At 40.6% G+C, this 18,760-nt stretch overlaps 1 protein-coding gene across 2 annotated transcripts in view; it reads left to right on the top strand.

Annotated features, from left to right (window-relative positions):
- MSRA (methionine sulfoxide reductase A) overlaps window positions 1-18,760 on the top strand; it is a 984,506-nt gene that overhangs the window by 87,539 nt on the left and 878,207 nt on the right. Inside the window, exon 1 of one of the 2 annotated variants that reach the window (XM_078649878.1) lies at window positions 4,372-4,443. The exons of the other annotated variant lie outside the window; for it this stretch is intronic. The gene's annotated coding sequence lies outside the window, so the exon portion shown is untranslated. Of the gene's footprint in view, window positions 1-4,371; window positions 4,444-18,760 lie in introns of those variants that run through there. 2 annotated transcript variants of the gene reach the window in all.

The following is an 18,760-nucleotide window of genomic DNA, read 5'->3' as shown; positions in this document are numbered from 1 at the left end:
CCGGCTAAATATCCCCCAGCCCAAACCTAGCCCAAGTGCAGCCCAACAAGCCCAATTGGGCTCTGGCTGCACTCCCGGTCCAAACTCCCCCGGGAGCGGCAGGCCACCCGATGTTCGGCCGCCCCCCCCCCCCCACTACCCCTAGCCCTATTACGCATTTTCTGCAAAGCCTTCCATACTTCTCAGGCCAACCTGTAAACGATGCACTAAAGTACTCCCAATGAAACCCCACCCCTTTTTCCTCTACTAAACATCCACTTGTGTCTATGGATAACACAATAAGAGAACATTTATGGTCATCAAATAACACCAAAAGCATGCCTGCATAGACCACACTAAAGTTGTGCATTTCTCATCCTATTCTATCCAAACAGCAATTGAAAATTACTTAAATTGCTGTTTGGTAGATTGTACAGGATGTATTTGCTTATTACACATTTTAGAATGCATTCTTGAGTATAATGAAGCTGCTCTTATATCTTTCTCTAAAATGAAAGATTTGGAAATTCTTTATCCGAAACATTATTGTACTTTGAGTTCAAACACTAACACGCCTGAGACACTGTGGTCCTTATCCATCAGAAAGTCCTAGGGCATAACATTTTCACGGGTATTTCCAGTTTATTGATGAACAAATCCTAATAAGCAAATATTCTGAATTCCAGCAGTTCCAATATTTATGGTATCAGTACTTGCTGATGCACTAGTAACAAAGTGCTGCTCCTCATGGCTTTTAATCAGGTCCAAGGGCATATAGGTTTATGCCAACTGAATTTTGCAGCCATGATGTCAGGCGAAGATTTAGTATATGACTTTATGGACTAACACCATGGTTTCAAAATGGATTCTATTTGATGCCGGGAGCCAATTTGCATCTGGCATAGACTGGAAACTCTTTCCAAAAAATCCGTTATTGTGAAGCTCACACTCCTCTGCTAAATCTCTACCTCTACATCAGAAAACCTATTCTCTATCTTTTGTGCACTTTTCTCTTTAAAAAGTAGTCTCAATGTCCCAAACCTATTCTTCAGACACCTCTACAGTTCAGCAATGTGCTCTGCAAGCAGGTTTTCATGTTTGTGATGTCATGAGTTGCTTCCAAGGTGATATATGTTAATTGCGAGTATGAGATTCACGGTTTACAACTTATAATAATTCCTTAATAGCGATTTTGTTTATAATCAAGGTAAATCATACTGAATTGCTATTAGGAAAAGATTGTCGTTGGTGCATAAAAGTAGAGATTGCCAATTTGTTATTCATTCTAATTTGCAAATTAGGAATCACTATTATTTACACATCTGGCCCTTAGAGGCCAAGAGTAAAGTAATTTTAACATCTTGGACATTTTTACTACGAAAAGAAAAAATACCAGATCAAATGCATTGCTTTTATTCAGTTATCATTTTACATTTCAAAAATGCTTGAAATTTGATCTGCCACCAAAAACATAATAAAGCACACCATAAATACATATTAGGGAGTTAACGGTATGATGGTCAGAAAGCCAATTGTTTTGCAGCATGTTTTAAAATGGGGACAGGTTGAGAGAGTTGAGAAAATGTGAATACCGTTTCCCTATGTGCACAAGAAAAGTATCTCAGTTGATGCTGTGGGCTGTTGCCCTCCTGTATAGGTATCGTGCCTCATGTCCACTTTATTAAAAGAGTAACTTCTGTTGTTTATCAGGACATCTGTTTTAGCAAGTCCACACCCATGTTACAAGTGACAGCTTAAGTAGGTTAAAGATAACACTCTGCATAAGAAAAGATGAGGGCTGAGGACCAGTACTGGCCCAGTCCGCTGTGGTCTGTGGAGGTCAAAAATGAGTGGGAAGCTAAGCAAACACTATGATTGCCCTAGGTATATTGAGTTCCAGACTCAATACATTTTGGTTGCACTTTGCTAACCTGATGAAATAAGCAAAGAATTCAAAACCTTGTAAATTCATTAATATTAATGAGTTCCCTTAATCAATTTCTCATGTGCGTTAGAGAGGGTCAGAAGATGAAGCTTGAGCAAATGGTTTCTAACAATGTGCATATGGTATTTAGTTATATTGTCTTTAAAACTAAAGTTCTGAGACATGTTACTTGTTTAGATAAAGACATGAAAACACACATATGATTGTAGAAGGGGACAAATCCAGGAAATTAATAATAAGAATGGTAAGACCAAGCTGGGGGTATGTATGAAAGCAGTGGGGAAATGGATGATGGTTGTTATCTGACAGCAGTGTTCATGTAAAAATTAAGTATATTGTACCGAAACTGACTTTCTGGAGATCTTATAATGCACGAGAATACGTTTTCCATCTAGATCACTTAAGTCTGATAGATTGTATCTAATGATGATAATTTGGTGTACACATGGACTTTTTTTGTCCTTTCTCCCACTGTCTGGAATTCGATACGATTTGAGATTTTAATTACATAGCAAGTAGTTTTTCCAAAAATCTCAAAGATGTGGTTTTTCTGATGTGATATAATCTAAAACAAATCCTTGCTTTCTAACTTCAGGCTCAGACCTTATAGCTAGGGCTCCTCTGGGTTTGCAGCATTCTTTATCAAATTATGAGGAAGACAGATAAAACAATGACAAACTCTAGGGATTATCAGAAAAGCAAAAACATCACACAGCCACATTGATAGATGGGACTATGGGCCAAAATATGACTTTTGGTGGCGTGGCGGTGCCATCCGCTGTTCCACCCCTCCGCCGAAGGTAGCTGCCGCCCACCCATCAGATTACGACCACTTTTGTTGCCTGGTGGAGGCAGCGTGACGGTCCCGCTGCAGTGCCTCTTTCAAAGCCGGCAGTGCCTTTGAAAGAAGCCCCACAATGGCAATTCCAAACGGGGGTTCCTGCACGGCATGGGTTGAAAGTGAATGCCCTGCGGGAACCTGGGCACCTGCACACAGGGGAGCACATGTTGTGCACCCCTGCATGCATCCCCAGCACGCCAACCTTTTCATGGAGGAAAGACCTCCATGAAACCGCTGGCTGTCTGAAACTTGTAATATGCATGGCGGCGCCACCTGCTTATTACACAGCCCCTGACTGCCGTGCCACCTCCAGGGAACTTTGGTTCCCTGGTAGAGTTGGTGGTCCAATTACGGTCTGACTGCCCAAGTCCTAATTTGGGAGCCACCACAGGTCTGGTGGTCCTCGGACCACCAGACTTATCATTTGTCCCTAAATAGAAGCCGTCCATCATTCAAGTAATATTTCTGATCCATAAATACTTTCCCAGTTTAAGACCTACATATAAAAAACTCTAAATATGTTCAAACCATAGGAGTTTTCTGAAAGGCCAGATATTACTCAACTATTGATCTCTACAGGTGTGTTTGAGTTCTGCTCTTTAAACTAATTACTGTACCAACAAATCCCATAAATTAATATAGTATTATAGTTGATCTTAAATTTTCAAAAATTCATCAATATAGCAGACTTTACCTGAGGTACAAAAAAATCTTTAATATGTTCCATTTCAAGGCTGCTAAAGCATTTATTGTAAATGTTGCTCTTTTGAAAAAGGTAGGTGGAGTTCCCCGTCCTATAACACTCTCCTGCTTTCATTACCTTACTGTGGTTTTAAACATTTGCCAACCAAATGGACCCGTTCCCAATTATCTTTTGCATACAATACTATTTATTTTGGACAAAGTTTCTAAAAAATTAAAAACAAAGCTTTCCTGTATAGTTGCAGTTGTCATCAACATGTGTATTGTTCATCATCTCAAAACATTGTTCTGATTTTCAGAAGCTACATACGAAATTTGGAGCAGCAGCACAATGACTTTGTGACATTAAATTGTTGAACATTCTTGATCCTCCCCCTCATATTTTCTCAAAAAAGTCTTGGTTTGGTTTACTGCAGGTTGTGTCTGCCTGCATTTTCCTGACAGAACAGATTTTGTATCACAGAACAGTGGAAGGCTGCTAGTACTCTGCGATGGCATTATTACAAATGCTTAGAAGCATTTCAGAAAGGTAGGATATTCTGAAAGCTGGGAGGCAAATTTGTCAGGCAACATTACACCTCTCTGCCAAGATTTGGTGACTGTCATCGGCGTTTTATTCTCAATATAATAGCTGATCCACCAAGGATATCGTTTGGAAAAGGAGGACTCAGTCAGGCTGGCACAGGCTGGATCAGCGCCAAGGCAGCCCGGGAAGGTTGCCATGCTTGGAGCGAGAGAGGAAGAGAGCGTAAGTGCTCAGGAAAGAAAAAAGGCAAGACTTGGCAAGGCTCAGTGAAATCTGCTTCTTTTGTCTGGTTTCTCGGCTTGAGCTTGAAAAACAGAAACTGTCCTGGGGTACAGAAAAGTCAGAACTTTTTGGTGTTAATATTGTCAGTGACAGGGATTTCGAACTCTCCTGGGACATTCCAAATTGGTGGCATATGCCCCTCAAGCATCCTTCAAGAGGAAAATCCAGGTATTTCTTGCTTGATACTCCTCCAGTTTCGATGTGTATGGGCGATATTGTGTTCTTAGTTGCAGTGTGTAGGGATGAGTAGTCTGAATGTCTTTGAATTGAAGTAAATGGCGTGGATGAAGATCGCTTGGGCTTTTTCACAGATTCAAGATTTGAAAACTGTGCAAATTTCCTGCGCCAAGCATTTTTTATCCTATGGTGTAAAAACCTGCTTTAGAGGCATACTTCATTTAAGTACAGTTGGAAATTCCATGCACGTTTCCCTTTTGGTGCATCTGCCATTCGTCCAACGAGCGGCTATCTGATTTAATTCATCCCAGCAATGGTAGTAACTGCAAGGTTGTTTCATTGTGGATCATGGTGCTTGAGACCCCCCATTACAGCACTGTTTTTCGGGGTTGGAGGAGTGCGTGCAGTCATATTTTGGCCAACAGTGCCTAGCAAGAAAGGCAGAAGTCATCGAGACAGCGATGGAAGGGCAGGCAAGGACTTTTTTACATTACCTTTCCAGTGGGTGTCTGCTGTGCCTTTTGTTTTCGCTCCTACTTTGTAAAGAAAGTCAGAGTGATTCTTTATAATGTAATAACTTTAAAAATGTTTAAATATCGGTGCAACTGAGCATGGTGTTAGTGCATACAAAATGTTTTTGAATGTACATTAAAGCAGAGGCGGGAGGTATTTTGGTGTCTCTGATGTTGCAGAAGTTTGAGTATTTGTGTTTAAGATATATATTTTTACGAGTCTTGCAAGTCTGTAAGAACCATCTCTGTTCTTACATTTTGCAAAGGTGTGCATGGAATAATTAAGTCGTATATATGAAACGGTAAATGAAAAGATGCATGCTACCCCTAAGTCTTTGATAGATTTAACGTACCTCCAGTGTTGGGGCCTAAAACTTTTCTCAATTACCTCTTACCCAGAAGTGAACATGTAACTTCAAAGCCATATATATATGGCCCCACTCAATGGGCTGCCGCCATTGTTGAATCCAGCTTCCTAATGCCTGTATTGGGCTGTCTTAATCCCAGATTTAGTTTTGTGTCTAGCACGAAGTACCTTCTTTGTTATGTTCAAAAATAGTAGAGAAAGATCCCTCAGCCTCTATGTTTAGGAGGTTCAACCAATATTATTCAATGTAACCTGAATGTATAAATGATGAGCCCAAAACTCTTTTTGTTTTTGGTATAAATTATGTTATTTTCTTGCTTTAGTAAGAAGGCTTGGACAACTCCCATAAAGTTGCCAACCTTGATTACCTGATCTGTGGTTCCTGGTGTTTACAACTGGCAAATCTATAACGTGTTTTAATTTATTTTATCATATGTAGGGATTTCAAGATAGGTTTATTATTTATTTAGTGTGTCTCCTTGATAATATAATGTGCAGTTTACTTGATGTTGTGAAAATATAGTCCCGTTTATACAGCAGTGTAAATAATGTGTTTAAAAGGTGATTATCTCATTTAGCGACAGTTAACAGCCATTTATATTATCCAATGGTAAATGTATATCCTTTAATATTAGCTAGGCTGTTGGCACTAAGCAGCTACTTTTATAAAATGTTGTTCCCACCAAAGGATGTGTGGCACGCACAGCAAATCCCTTATCCGGAATTTGTGCACTATCCAGTAATTCTGGGGTAAAGGTTAATATACATAATTACAAAAGCAGACAAATGATTAAATATTCATGTCTCTGATTCAATATTGCAAACAAAACAATGTTTTAATTCCATGTTGCAGCGATGAATAATAATAGGAAATATATAAAGCGCATGGTTACTGTATCGGGAGTGTCCCTGCGCTAGAATTTCATACTCAAATAAGGAGCCTAAGAAAAAGGAACAGACCACTAAATACCAAACCCTAAATAGCCATATCTTCAATTTTTTTCGGAAGGCTGCTTCTGAACGTTTCTGTCTCGGATATGGGGGCAGGGTGTTCAGGGCCGGACTGGGAACCAAATCTGGCCCCGGCAAATTGCTCGTCCGCCGCCCCCCCCCCCCGGGGGTTGGGGGTGCCACCGAGCTCTTTGCCAGGTCCGGTTTTCGGCCGATTTTGTTGCAGGGCCGATTTTGCACGGCCCTGTAACAAAAACGGCCCACAGGGTGCCAAAACCGGCCCCCACCCGTGCGGCGCACCGGGGGATTGCCCGGTGCCTGCTACGGCCAGTCCGGCCCTGAGGGTGTTGCTCATTTTAGAGGCTAGGAAACTAAAAGAGCAGAAACCCATACATGCTCTTTTCACACTAGGGACCACAGTGAGTGCGGTTCCAGCAGACCTAAACTTTCTACAAGGCTGATAAGCCTTCACCAAAACAAGTAAATAGCGAGGTCCTTTACCATTCAGGACGTTTTGGCACAAACAAAGCGGAGCCCTGTGGCACACCCTGCTGCAGCGACAGAACCTCAGAAGAGAATAGTCTTTGAACTACTTGAAAAGTTCGATTTTGTGGGAAGCAGGCCAGCTATCTCAAAGCTCTGTCTCCAACACCGCAGTTCCATAGCTGCTCTAACAGAAGGCCATGGGATACGGTGTTGAATGCTGCTCTTTAATTCAGCATTATCAGTGCTGCTGTTTTTTGCTTGTTTGTGATGATTTATGGGTTTTTAGTAGACCTTCTGTATTTAAAATATATTGCTATAAGTTGTGGTATTAGTTTGGTTATTGCTAGGCCTCTGTAGACCTTGGCTGTTATGAACAACATATACAGCATGAAATACAAAGTCCAATATATACCTTTATTTTTGGAAATGTTTTGTGTCTTTTAAAAACAAAACTTTCTTCTAATAGTATATTTCATAAACAGCCCAATCAAAGGGCTCATTGGGCAAGGTATTGGATCTATTGGGGTCTAAAGTTGTTGACTTATTTGGACCAATTCGTCCACCAGGGTGAATTTTTTTAATAAGTGGAGTTAACATGTTATTAAATTGAAATAAAATACATATAGATTCTGAATTGGAAATACCATAATTTGAAAGTGGCCCAAAATAAAACAAACATCTGAATGTGTATTATAGTATACAATTGGCGTATTTCAAATTGGGAGTCTGTCTTCAATTGTCATTGTTGACATATATTCCTTATTTTTCCAAAACTCTTTTTCCATTGACTTTCCACGTATTAATCACAAAAATAGTAACATTTGTGGAACATGCTATACAAACATATTGTAAGAAATACCATTCTTGTATTGTTCTACAATTTGCCCATCAATTGAGCACTTTTGATGAGTTGTTAACCTTCATTTTGTTGTGCAGATGTTTCACTAGTGTAGTTGATCAATCAATCAATCAAGGGCTTATGAAGCGCCGCTACTCACCCGTGGGGGTCTCAAGGCACTGGGGTGGGGGCTGCTAATCCTCTGGGGATAGGATCATGCTAAAAGTCAGGTCTTGAGGTCCTTTTTGATTTGGGTCAGTGACGCGGATGGCCTAGGGTGGAGGGGCAGGATGTTCCAGGTCTTGGTGGCGAGGTAGGAGAAGGATCTTCCTCCGGTTCTGGTCTTATGGATCCTGGGGACAGAGGCAAGGGCGAGCTGGGCAGAACTGAGTTGTCTGGAGGGCATGTAGCTCTAATGTAATTGTCTCTGAAATTATAACCATGATTGAAAAGATGATGTAAATATGAGTCATCAATATCTTTGATTATGTAGTAAAGATTAACATAAATACAAAAGATATTGAAGCAACATTTGAGGTTCTCTACTTTTCCATAATTTGCCATAACATGATCTTTGTTTTAATATATGCCATGAATAGTCCAATAGCCGTACACACACACAGATATGTATATATATATTTATATATATATATATATATATATATGTATATATATGTATATATGTATATATGTATATGACACCAATTATTGAACAACTGAGCCACAACTCTCCACATTCAGTTTCAGGCTCAAGGAGGAGACCGCACAATCCGTTAAATCTTGAACAAGCTTTTTAGGTCTCGCGACCTATCGATGCGCGCATGCGCATCGAGCGGAGCGAGAATTCAAGTGGCGAAAATTCTCGTGAAACCACCAGCTTTTTGCCTGGCGTTTTCATCAAGTTCACGTGAACCACGTGATCAACATGAACGCGCATCAGCCTCCCTCCCTCCTAATTGCATCTTGCCGCTGAGCACATCAAAGGGCTTCGCCCAGCGTGCGCTCTGCGGCTTCTCCTCCTGTAATTGGATTTCTCCTCCCCCTCCCCAGCCAGCTTCCCCCAGGCCGTGTTCCCTCATCCCTCGCACCCCCTCCCCCTCCTGACTCGAAAGCATTACACTCATACCGACTCGTGACTCCACGTCTCGGTCCTTCCTTCACCGCGTCTTCCTTTCTTACATTTCTCATTTCTTGTCTGTCACCTCAGCAGTGCCCGCTTTCCTCTCCGCACTTCACCCAACCCCGTTCTTTCTTATTTTGGCCATTTGCTACCCCGTCCTCCCGCCCCTAGCAGTTCACTTGAGACTTTTACAACACAAGACTCATTTCTCTCCTTTTACAACATGACGCAATTCCTCACTGCTACACAGACTATCAACCTATAATTGGGACTCAGCAACTGCGATAAACATATTTGTTAGCCAGCCATACGAAACAGGCAAAACATTACCTCCCCCACCACCACACCAAAAAAAGCACATGCTAGACTGCTTGCAGTACCTCGCAGCAGAACTTTTGGCGGTTCTTGTTTCCACGGTCATCACCATGAACATGCTGCAGAAATCTTAACTTTCCAATACAATTGATGCTCTTATTCGCAGCAAAGAGATCACTCAGAATCATGACATTTGACGCCCCAGTAACACTGGACCCCGCCCTTCATCAGGGAGATAACACAGTAGCTGAGGGATTCAATGGCAACAGTTTGAACATGCTAGCTTTCAAAACCTTTGCCGTGCAAATCATTCGTTCGTATGCAGAAGAGAAACAGAAAGCTGCGGCCACGTGTGTAGGCGGAAAGGGCAGAACATTTGATAACCAGTGAGAGAAAATAACGTGAAAACTACCAACCAGGGGACGCTTCCTAGAATCTCCGAGCAAGCACAAATGTCGGTCAAGACTAATTCCGATGTACGTACAGGTAATTCATTTGGTGTGGATGCTATCCTCTGAACAGTTACACTTTTAAAATTCTTATTTTAAAGCATTAATAAAAGGAACTTTTGGAGAACGTATTAAATGCCAATTCAGATTAACTGGCTCTGGTCGATCCAGATGGACACTACCGTGGTGTTAGTTTACAAAGGGGTGCCGAGGGTTCTAGGGCAACAGGGTGTTCGCATGGGGAGTAAAGAGACTGCACGTGCTCGGACATCTCTTTAAAGCGGATAAGTTTACTACATTGAAGATAAGAAACAAGCATTGGCATAGCCAATAGGTCTCGCTTGTGGGACCTTATAAGTATTTAGTTTTGCAGCACAATATCCGATTATGCAACAAGGATATTGTGCTGCAAAACTAAATACTTCTAAGGTCCCACAAGCGAGACCTATTGGCAATGCCAATGCTTGTTGTTCTTTTTAAGCCACAGTGCAGTTGTGCTAAACAGTCACATTTCGGCTAGAGCCTTCAACTGGGCCTTAGAATTATGAACCATTGAGTGCCCTTGTAAAGGGAAACATCCCTCCTTACCACCACCCTCTTTTAAACACTGGACCATGCACAGTACTTCCTGTCCAAAAAAATAATAGCACCATTATACAATACATGTTCTGCGTTTTCCAATAAATATATTTGCATTAACTGACACTGGTACATTATCATGAAGCCATTCACGCTCTCCTTCATTAAATATTCACACCATTTGCATGCAATCCTGTAACTAGTGTCACCTTTAAATGGTGTTGTACAACTCCACAGTTTCAAAATGTGACCATAGCTTCTCCCCATTCTACAGCATCCAGCATATCTTTATACGTGAAGTACAATGATCAATGTATATGCAAAACAACATTCTGCAAATTTTCTAGCTCATGCTAGTGCTTATAGATGAAAAAATTAGGAGTTTTGTCTTTAAATCAACCCTGCAATTTTCTAGTTACACTTTGTAGCTTTCTGTTAAAAAGAAAACAAAGAAATGTAAATCCCTTGGGAATAAAGTACTCATATAAGGTATTGTATTGGATTCATAATTACATAAAGCCTTGCCTTTTAGATGGTCCCACTTACATAACCAATACAGTCATATCTTGGTGCCACTCTATTAATATTTCATTCTTAAGTAGGCAGGAGCTCATTTGGGCAATCTTATCAAAAAGTGCCTTGATCATGTGTTCTGTTTCTTTTACACCATAAGTTGTTCCTGTTCTCTTTGTAGAATATATAGTATCATTAATCTTTCATTCTTTCTACAGTCATTCTTACACTACTGATGGTACAAAACGTGATATTGCATAGCCCTAAACTTTATCTTCTTCTTGTATAGGATCGGCTGCTCATTTTTGGTGCTGGATCCCACCTACGTTTTATGATTATTTTAAAGTGCAGTGCCGTAGTTCACTAAGGTGCTGTTTAAAAAAGTGCTAGTGTGCAGTATAATGATCTCAATTTTAATTTTTAAAAAAAATTAATTCACAGTATCACAAAAAACAGACAAATCTTCACAAAATACAAGACCACATAAAGGAAAAATGGAGGAAAGAAAACCCTTAATACAGTTATCTTACATGACTCCAATTCGAAAATTCATACGGTCAAACAACGCCCCTCAAACATAAATACCCATTTTCCGTTTTCTAGAGCCTTTAGCCGAATATAAACTAAACTCTGAATTAAATATACTATAAATCTGAGCTCGCCAGATTTCAAAAGCTGGAGCTTCGGGCTGCAACCACGAGGAAGCCACACAAGGCGAGCCACAGCTGTAGCCATAACAAGTAAGTAACAATGCTTATACATAGGTCTTCCTCGCTCTACATCTTAACCAGTCCCTAGTAACATCATGGATGCTGAGATTTTAATAGTCACACTAGTAACAGCTGACAAAAACGTTTCAATATGATTGATATATAGCACCAGTTTACCACAAGAATAAAAAATATGCAGACTGTCGGCATTGTCAGCACCACAACGAAAACATTTACCATCATTCCCCCCCCCCCCATTTCAACAGCTTTGCTGGAGTGAGATACAAATTAAACATAGTTTTATAAAATTGGACCTTAAGGTTCGCAGATAAAAAAGTTTCACCCGCTATTGCGATATCTTTCTCCTAAGAGACTGTCTGTTCTCCCAAAACATTGGCACATTTAATGTTATGCTTCTCCATGTCACCTGCCCTAGAGGTTAAAAGGATTTTATAAAGAACACCTATTTTCTCCTGATGCCTGATGGCCTCTATGAGTTTGTGCAGTGTTGAGACTATATTCTGTTTGCCCAGAAAATCCTGAGTCTGTAGAAATTTAAAAAACTGCGTCATGGGTAGGTTATATTTTGTTGCATAGTCCGAGAAGGAAGGATACAACCCTCCTACTTCATAAAAATCTCTAATTTGTAAGATACCCTTGCTTCTCCAACTTATTGCCACATAGTCCCAAAGAATCGGTGGAAGTATCCCTATGACATTAGTAGGTGTATAATAAGTTATCCCCTCCAAACAAAATGTTTTCCAAATAGTTTTCCATACCTTAAAGACAGTCTCTAAGACTTTGAAGCGCGTTCTTTTATAGTAGCTGCCATCTAATTCTTTGAACAAACAGTTCTTAACCACTGTTCCTAATAGCATATGATAAACTGACGGGGCTACTGCTGAATTGCTAACCTCTTCTTCCGTCAATAATATCCGCATATTAGATAAAAGACAAGCGTAATAATAAAATGTAAAATCAGGGACCGACCAGCCACTCCTCTCTCTTGGGAGAGTCATAAATCGTGCGGCTCGTCTAGGTTTCCCTGTAGCCCACAGGAATTTAGCACAAAGTGCCTGCAGATGTTGAAGTTGAGCTTGCGAGACTTCTAAGGGAACTGATCTAAAAAAATATAAGACCCTAGGGTGTATATTCATTTTTCAAATGTTACCTCAGCCCACCAATGTGAGGTGGTGTCGCTCCCATCGTTCTAACAATTCTTTAACACTTCCGATAATAGCCACCCAGTTAACCTCAACCAGCTCTTTCATAGACGCCCGAATTTTTATCCCTAAATTAGTAGCTTCCCTTACCACTCTTAGATCATCAGGCATACTATTATTTGAGTAGAGAATTTGCGTTTTCGTTGTATTCAGCTTATAGCCAGATATCTCACCAAATTCTTGTGCCAAACGCCCCCCCTCCGGTATAGCCGTGACCGGATCCGATGTGGTGATGGCTATATCATCCACATACGGGAAAACTGAATAATGAATTCCCTGAACAGTAAAAGGTTTCACCAAAGTACTTTTTTCCAACATATTTACAAAAGGGTGGATATAAAGCAGCAAGGGCGAACAAGGACACCCCTGTCGTGTTCCTCTAGTTATTTTTACTGGATCTGATACAAGCCCCATAGAACATATCTTAGCCACCGGTGATCGATATAATACTTGTGTAGCCTGAATGAACCCCTGACTAAACCCCATCCGATACAAAATGCTCCACAAAAAGTCCCAGGCAACACGTTCAAACGCTTTTTCCGCGTCAAGTAATATTAGCCCTAAGTCCCTACATTCCACCTGGGCTATATCAAATAAAGTCACTACTTTATTATTATGGGAAACCGTCCCGCTACCAGGAATGAAGCCATGTTGGTGTTGGGAAACCAGTGGGTAAATAACCTTTACCAACCGCTTTGCCAAAATTTTAGCATACATTTTCCCGTCACAGTTAACAAGTGAAATCGGTCGGTAAGAACCCGGGAGCTCTGGCGGTTTTTCCTTCTTCCTCAATACCACAATACTGGCTTCATTCCAAGACTGAGGTGCTTGCCCAGTTTGTGCTGCACGAAAGGTTGTCAGCATATCGGCTTTGATATCTTGAAAAAAGGCCCTGTAAACCTCACCAGGGATCTTATCTGGCCCTGCAGCCTTACCAGTCGCCAGATTATTAATAGCCATCTCTAAGTCCTCCAGTGTGATAGGGCTATCTAGTATTTCTACCTCTTCCTGAACTACCTGCACCAATTCATCTTGAATACACACATTGCTCGTTGAATCCCGTGGCTTCTGCTCCGTATATAAATCTGAATATAACTTTTGAACAATCGTAAGAATCTCTTGAGGATCATGAGTTGTGGTTCCTAAAGCGTTTCTAAGACCCGCAATTCTGTGGGAGGTGTCCTTCGAACGTAACCATCGACCTACCGCCTCACCATACTCATGACATTCCTTTTTATAGATTAAATATTTCCAAGCGTTTTCCTTGTTCCATAAAAGATTATTATATGCCCGAAATCTAGCCGCATTCGTTTGTATTGGATTCATAATTACATAAAGCCTTGCCTTTTAGATGGTCCCACTTACATAACCAATACATTCATATCTTGGTGCCACTCTATTAATATTTCATTCTTAAGTAGGCAGGAGCTCATTTGGGCAATCTTATCAAAAAGTGCCTTGATCATGTGTTCCGTTTCTTTTACACCATAAGTTGTTCCTGTTCTCTTTGTAGAATATATAGTATCATTAATCTTTCATTCTTTCTACAGTCATTCTTACACTACTGATGGTACAAAACGTGATATTGCATAGCCCTAAACTTTATCTTCTACTTGTATAGGATCGGCTGCTCATTTTTGGTGCTGGATCCCACCTACGTTTTATGATTATTTTAAAGTGCAGTGCCGTAGTTCACTAAGGTGCTGTTTAAAAAAGTGCTAGTGTGCAGTATAATGATCTCAATTTTTAATAAAAAAAAAAATTAATCCACAGTATCACAAAAAACAGACAAATCTTCACAAAATACAAGACCACATAAAGGAAAAATGGAGAAAAGAAAACCCTTAATACAGTTATCTTACATGACTCCAATTCGAAAATTCATATGGTCAAACAACGCCCCCAAACATAAATACCCATTTTCCGTTTTCTAGAGCCTTTAGCCGAATATAAACTAAACTCTGAATTAAATATACTATAAATCTGAGCTCGCCAGATTTCAAAAGCTGGAGCTTCGGGCTGCAACCACGAGGAAGCCACACAAGGCGAGCCACAGCTGTAGCCATAACAAGTAAGTAACGATGCTTATACATAGGTCTTCCTCGCTCTACATCTTAACCAGTCCCTAGTAACATCATGGATGCTGAGATTTTAATAGTCACACTAGTAACAGCTGACAAAAACGTTTCAATATGATTGATATATAGCACCAGTTTACCACAAGAATAAAAAATATGCAGACTGTCGGCATTGTCAGCACCACAACGAAAACATTTACCATCATTCCTCCCCCCCCCCATTTCAACAGCTTTGCTGGAGTGAGATACAAATTAAACATAGTTTTATAAAATTGGGCCTTAAGGTTCGCAGATAAAAAAGTTTCACCCGCTATTGCGATATCTTTCTCCTAAGAGACTGTCTGTTCTCCCAAAACATTGGCCCATTTAATGTTATGCTTCTCCATGTCACCTGCCCTAGAGGTTAAAAGGATTTTATAAAGAACACCTATTTTCTCCTGATGCCTGATGGCCTCTATGAGTTTGTGCAGTGTTGAGACTATATTCTGTTTGCCCAGAAAATCCTGAGTCTGTAGAAATTTAAAAAACTGCGTCATGGGTAGGTTATATTTCGTTGCATAGTCCGAGAAGGAAGGATACAACCCTCCTACTTCATAAAAATCTCTAATTTGTAAGATACCCTTGCTTCTCCAACTTATTGCCACATAGTCCCAAAGAATCGGTGGAAGTATCCCTATGACATTAGTAGGTGTATAATAAGTTATCCCCTCCAAACAAAATGTTTTCCAAATAGTTTTCCATACCTTAAAGACAGTCTCTAAGACTTTGAAGCGCGTTCTTTTATAGTAGCTGCCATCTAATTCTTTGAACAAACAGTTCTTAACCACTGTTCCTAATAGCATATGATAAACTGACGGGGCTACTGCTGAATTGCTAACCTCTTCTTCCGTCAATAATATCCGCATATTAGATAAAAGACAAGCGTAATAATAAAATGTAAAATCAGGGACCGACCAGCCACTCCTCTCTCTTGGGAGAGTCATAAATCGTGCGGCTCGTCTAGGTTTCCCTGTAGCCCACAGGAATTTAGCACAAAGTGCCTGCAGATGTTGAAGTTGAGCTTGCAAGACTTCTAAGGGAACTGATCTAAAAAAATATAAGACCCTAGGGTGTATAATCATTTTTCAAATGTTACCTCAGCCCACCAATGTGAGGTGGTGTCGCTCCCATCGTTCTAACAATTCTTTAACACTTCCGATAATAGCCACCCAGTTAACCTCAACCAGCTCTTTCATAGACGCCCGAATTTTTATCCCTAAATTAGTAGCTTCCCTTACCACTCTTAGATCATCAGGCATACTATTATTTGAGTAGAGAATTTGCGTTTTCGTTGTATTCAGCTTATAGCCAGATATCTCACCAAATTCTTGTGCCAAACGCCCCCCCTCCGGTATAGCCGTGACCGGATCCGATGTGGTGATGGCTATATCATCCACATACGGGAAAACTGAATCATGAATTCCCTGAACAGTAAAAGGTTTCACCAAAGTACTTTTTTCCAACATATTTACAAAAGGGTGGATATAAAGCAGCAAGGGCGAACAAGGACACCCCTGTCGTGTTCCTCTAGTTATTTTTACTGGATCTGATACGAGCACCATAGAACATATCTTAGCCACCGGTGATCGATATAATACTTGTGTAGCCTGAATGAACCCCTGACTAAACCCCATCCGATACAAAATGCTCCACAAAAAGTCCCAGGCAACACGACCAAACGCTTTTTCCGCGTCAAGTAATATTAGCCCTAAGTCCCTACATTCCACCTGGGCTATATCAAATAAAGTCACTACTTTATTATTATGGGAAACCGTCCCGCTACCAGGAATGAAGCCATGTTGGTGTTGGGAAACCAGTGGGTAAATAACCTTTACCAACCGCTTTGCCAAAATATTAGCATACATTTTCCCGTCACAGTTAACAAGTGAAATCGGTCGGTAAGAACCCGGGAGCTCTGGCGTTTTTTCCTTCTTCCTCAATACCACAATACTGGCTTCATTCCAAGACTGAGGTGCTTGGCCAGTTTGTGCTGCACGAAAGGTTGTCAGCATATCGGCTTTGATATCTTGAAAAAAGGCCCTGTAAACCTCACCAGGGAGCTTATCTGGCCCTGCAGCCTTACCAGTCGCCAGATTATTAATAGCCATCTCTAACTCCTCCAGTGTGATAGGGCTATCTAGTATTTCTACCTCTTCCTGAACTACCTGCACCAATTCATCTTGAATACACACATTGCTCGTTGAATCCCGTGGCTTCTGCTCCGTATATAAATCGGAATATAACTTTTGAACAATCGTAAGAATCTCTTGAGGATCATGAGTTGTGGTTCCTAAAGCGTTTCTAAGACCCGCAATTCTGTGGGAGGTGTCCTTCGAACGTAACCATCGACCTACCGCCTCACCATACTCATGACATTCCTTTTTATAGATTAAATATTTCCAAGCGTTTTCCTTGTTCCATAAAAGATTAATATATGCCCGAAATCTAGCCGCATTCGTTTGAAAATCAGCAATATCATCATGCTGCGAGATCCCGTAATTGAGTTTTTCTTTCTCTATTGTTAATTTAGAATATAATTCCTGTAGTTCCAATTTTACTTTCTTTTGGTAATACAGCCCAAAACTCAGTACTTCCCCTCTAAAGCAAGCTTTAAAAGTGTCCCACAGAACCGCTATTGTTACAGAGTGTCTATTATTATTGAAAAAACCTTTAATCCATATCTGCATGTGCTCTCTAAAGACACTGTCAAACAAAGGCTTCCTATCAAATGAGAACGTTTTTGGGATTCTAACTACAGAAAATGTGGGAATTTCTATGACTATTGGTGCATGATCAGAGGTAACCCTGGGGAGTATATGCATCTGTGCACCAGTGAGTAATACTGATGATATAAAAATGAATCAAGGCTTACTAGCTCCTGACGGGGTGGGAATAAAACGTAAACCCAATGCGGGCGCTCAAAGGGAGTCCCAAGCATCCACTAACCCATGATCCCTTAATAGATTAGACAGTGCCTTAAACACCCTGGGTTTCCTCCCCTTATACCCTTGTAACCCACCCTGTAATTCTTTATTAATCAAATTTATATTAAAATCTCCACATAATAACAGAGGCGTTGGCCACAGTGCAAGTTCTAAATTCAATTCTTCCAGAGCTATAGCTTCATCAAGGTTAAAACCATAGACAGTACATAATGTAAATTTTGCAGTACCTAAGCAGCATTCCACAATTGCCCACCGTCCCAATTTGTCTACTAACAGCCATCCATCCAGACCCAAGGTCTGGATGGCTGGTTTAGCAAGTATCGCGACCCCCCATGTCATTGAGGCTTGCTGTGAAGCGGCCAACAGTATGAACCCTAGATCTAACAACATTTTGTGTTTCCCCCAAGGTATATGTGTTTCTTGAATACAATGTAGATCAGGCTGGATCACACGGAGTTCAGCAGCAACTCTTTGCCTCTTATTGTAGTTGTTAAGACCGCATACATTTAAAGAGCAAAATCTAACTCTCATTCTAGCCAGTAGAGAAGAAAAAAAAAGATTGAGCAAGCCCTTACTCGTACTTTTAAAAGATACATCAAATCCTCAAAAATCAAGCATTTTTTTTAAAGAATACTGTGGATTATTTTTCTGTTTTTACCCCAGCTAAACCCCCCTATACCACCCCACCCAACACCCTTGCCTACCCAAAACTGCACTCACCCCACCCAGTGACACCTACACCCCCCCCCAACGAGGCTTTAGGACCTACGGTCCTTATGATGGCAAGCTCCCGATCACCCGGTGCTGTCGTCCGCAAACCCAATCCCAACCCATGTGGTAGAGAATAAAAAGACAGCCAAAACGGCCATGATCTATGTTGCATACAATACATCTTCACTCAGATTCCTTTTAATACCAATGCACCCAGAAAATTCCACATGGGCTGACCGAAAGAAAAATCAAAAAAGCAGCATAGCTTAGGGGAAGGGATAATCCATTACCAGATCAAAAAAAAACAAGTATATTGGTTGACATTATCCCAACCTCAAACTGTACAGGTAATAAAGCCCGGAGATAGCCAGGAGAAAAAACCCACCAGAGAGCGAAGCTATCTATAACGAAGATTACAGAGATTTTAAGAATTCTTTTGCTGAAACATCCGTAGTGAAAAATTGAGTATGAT

The sequence above is a fragment of the Lissotriton helveticus genome, chromosome 6 (assembly GCF_964261635.1).
Source record: "Lissotriton helveticus chromosome 6, aLisHel1.1, whole genome shotgun sequence".
NCBI lineage: Eukaryota > Metazoa > Chordata > Amphibia > Caudata > Salamandridae > Lissotriton > Lissotriton helveticus.
Note: the sequence above shows the minus strand (reverse complement) of the source record. Positions and strands in the feature narration are given on the sequence as shown.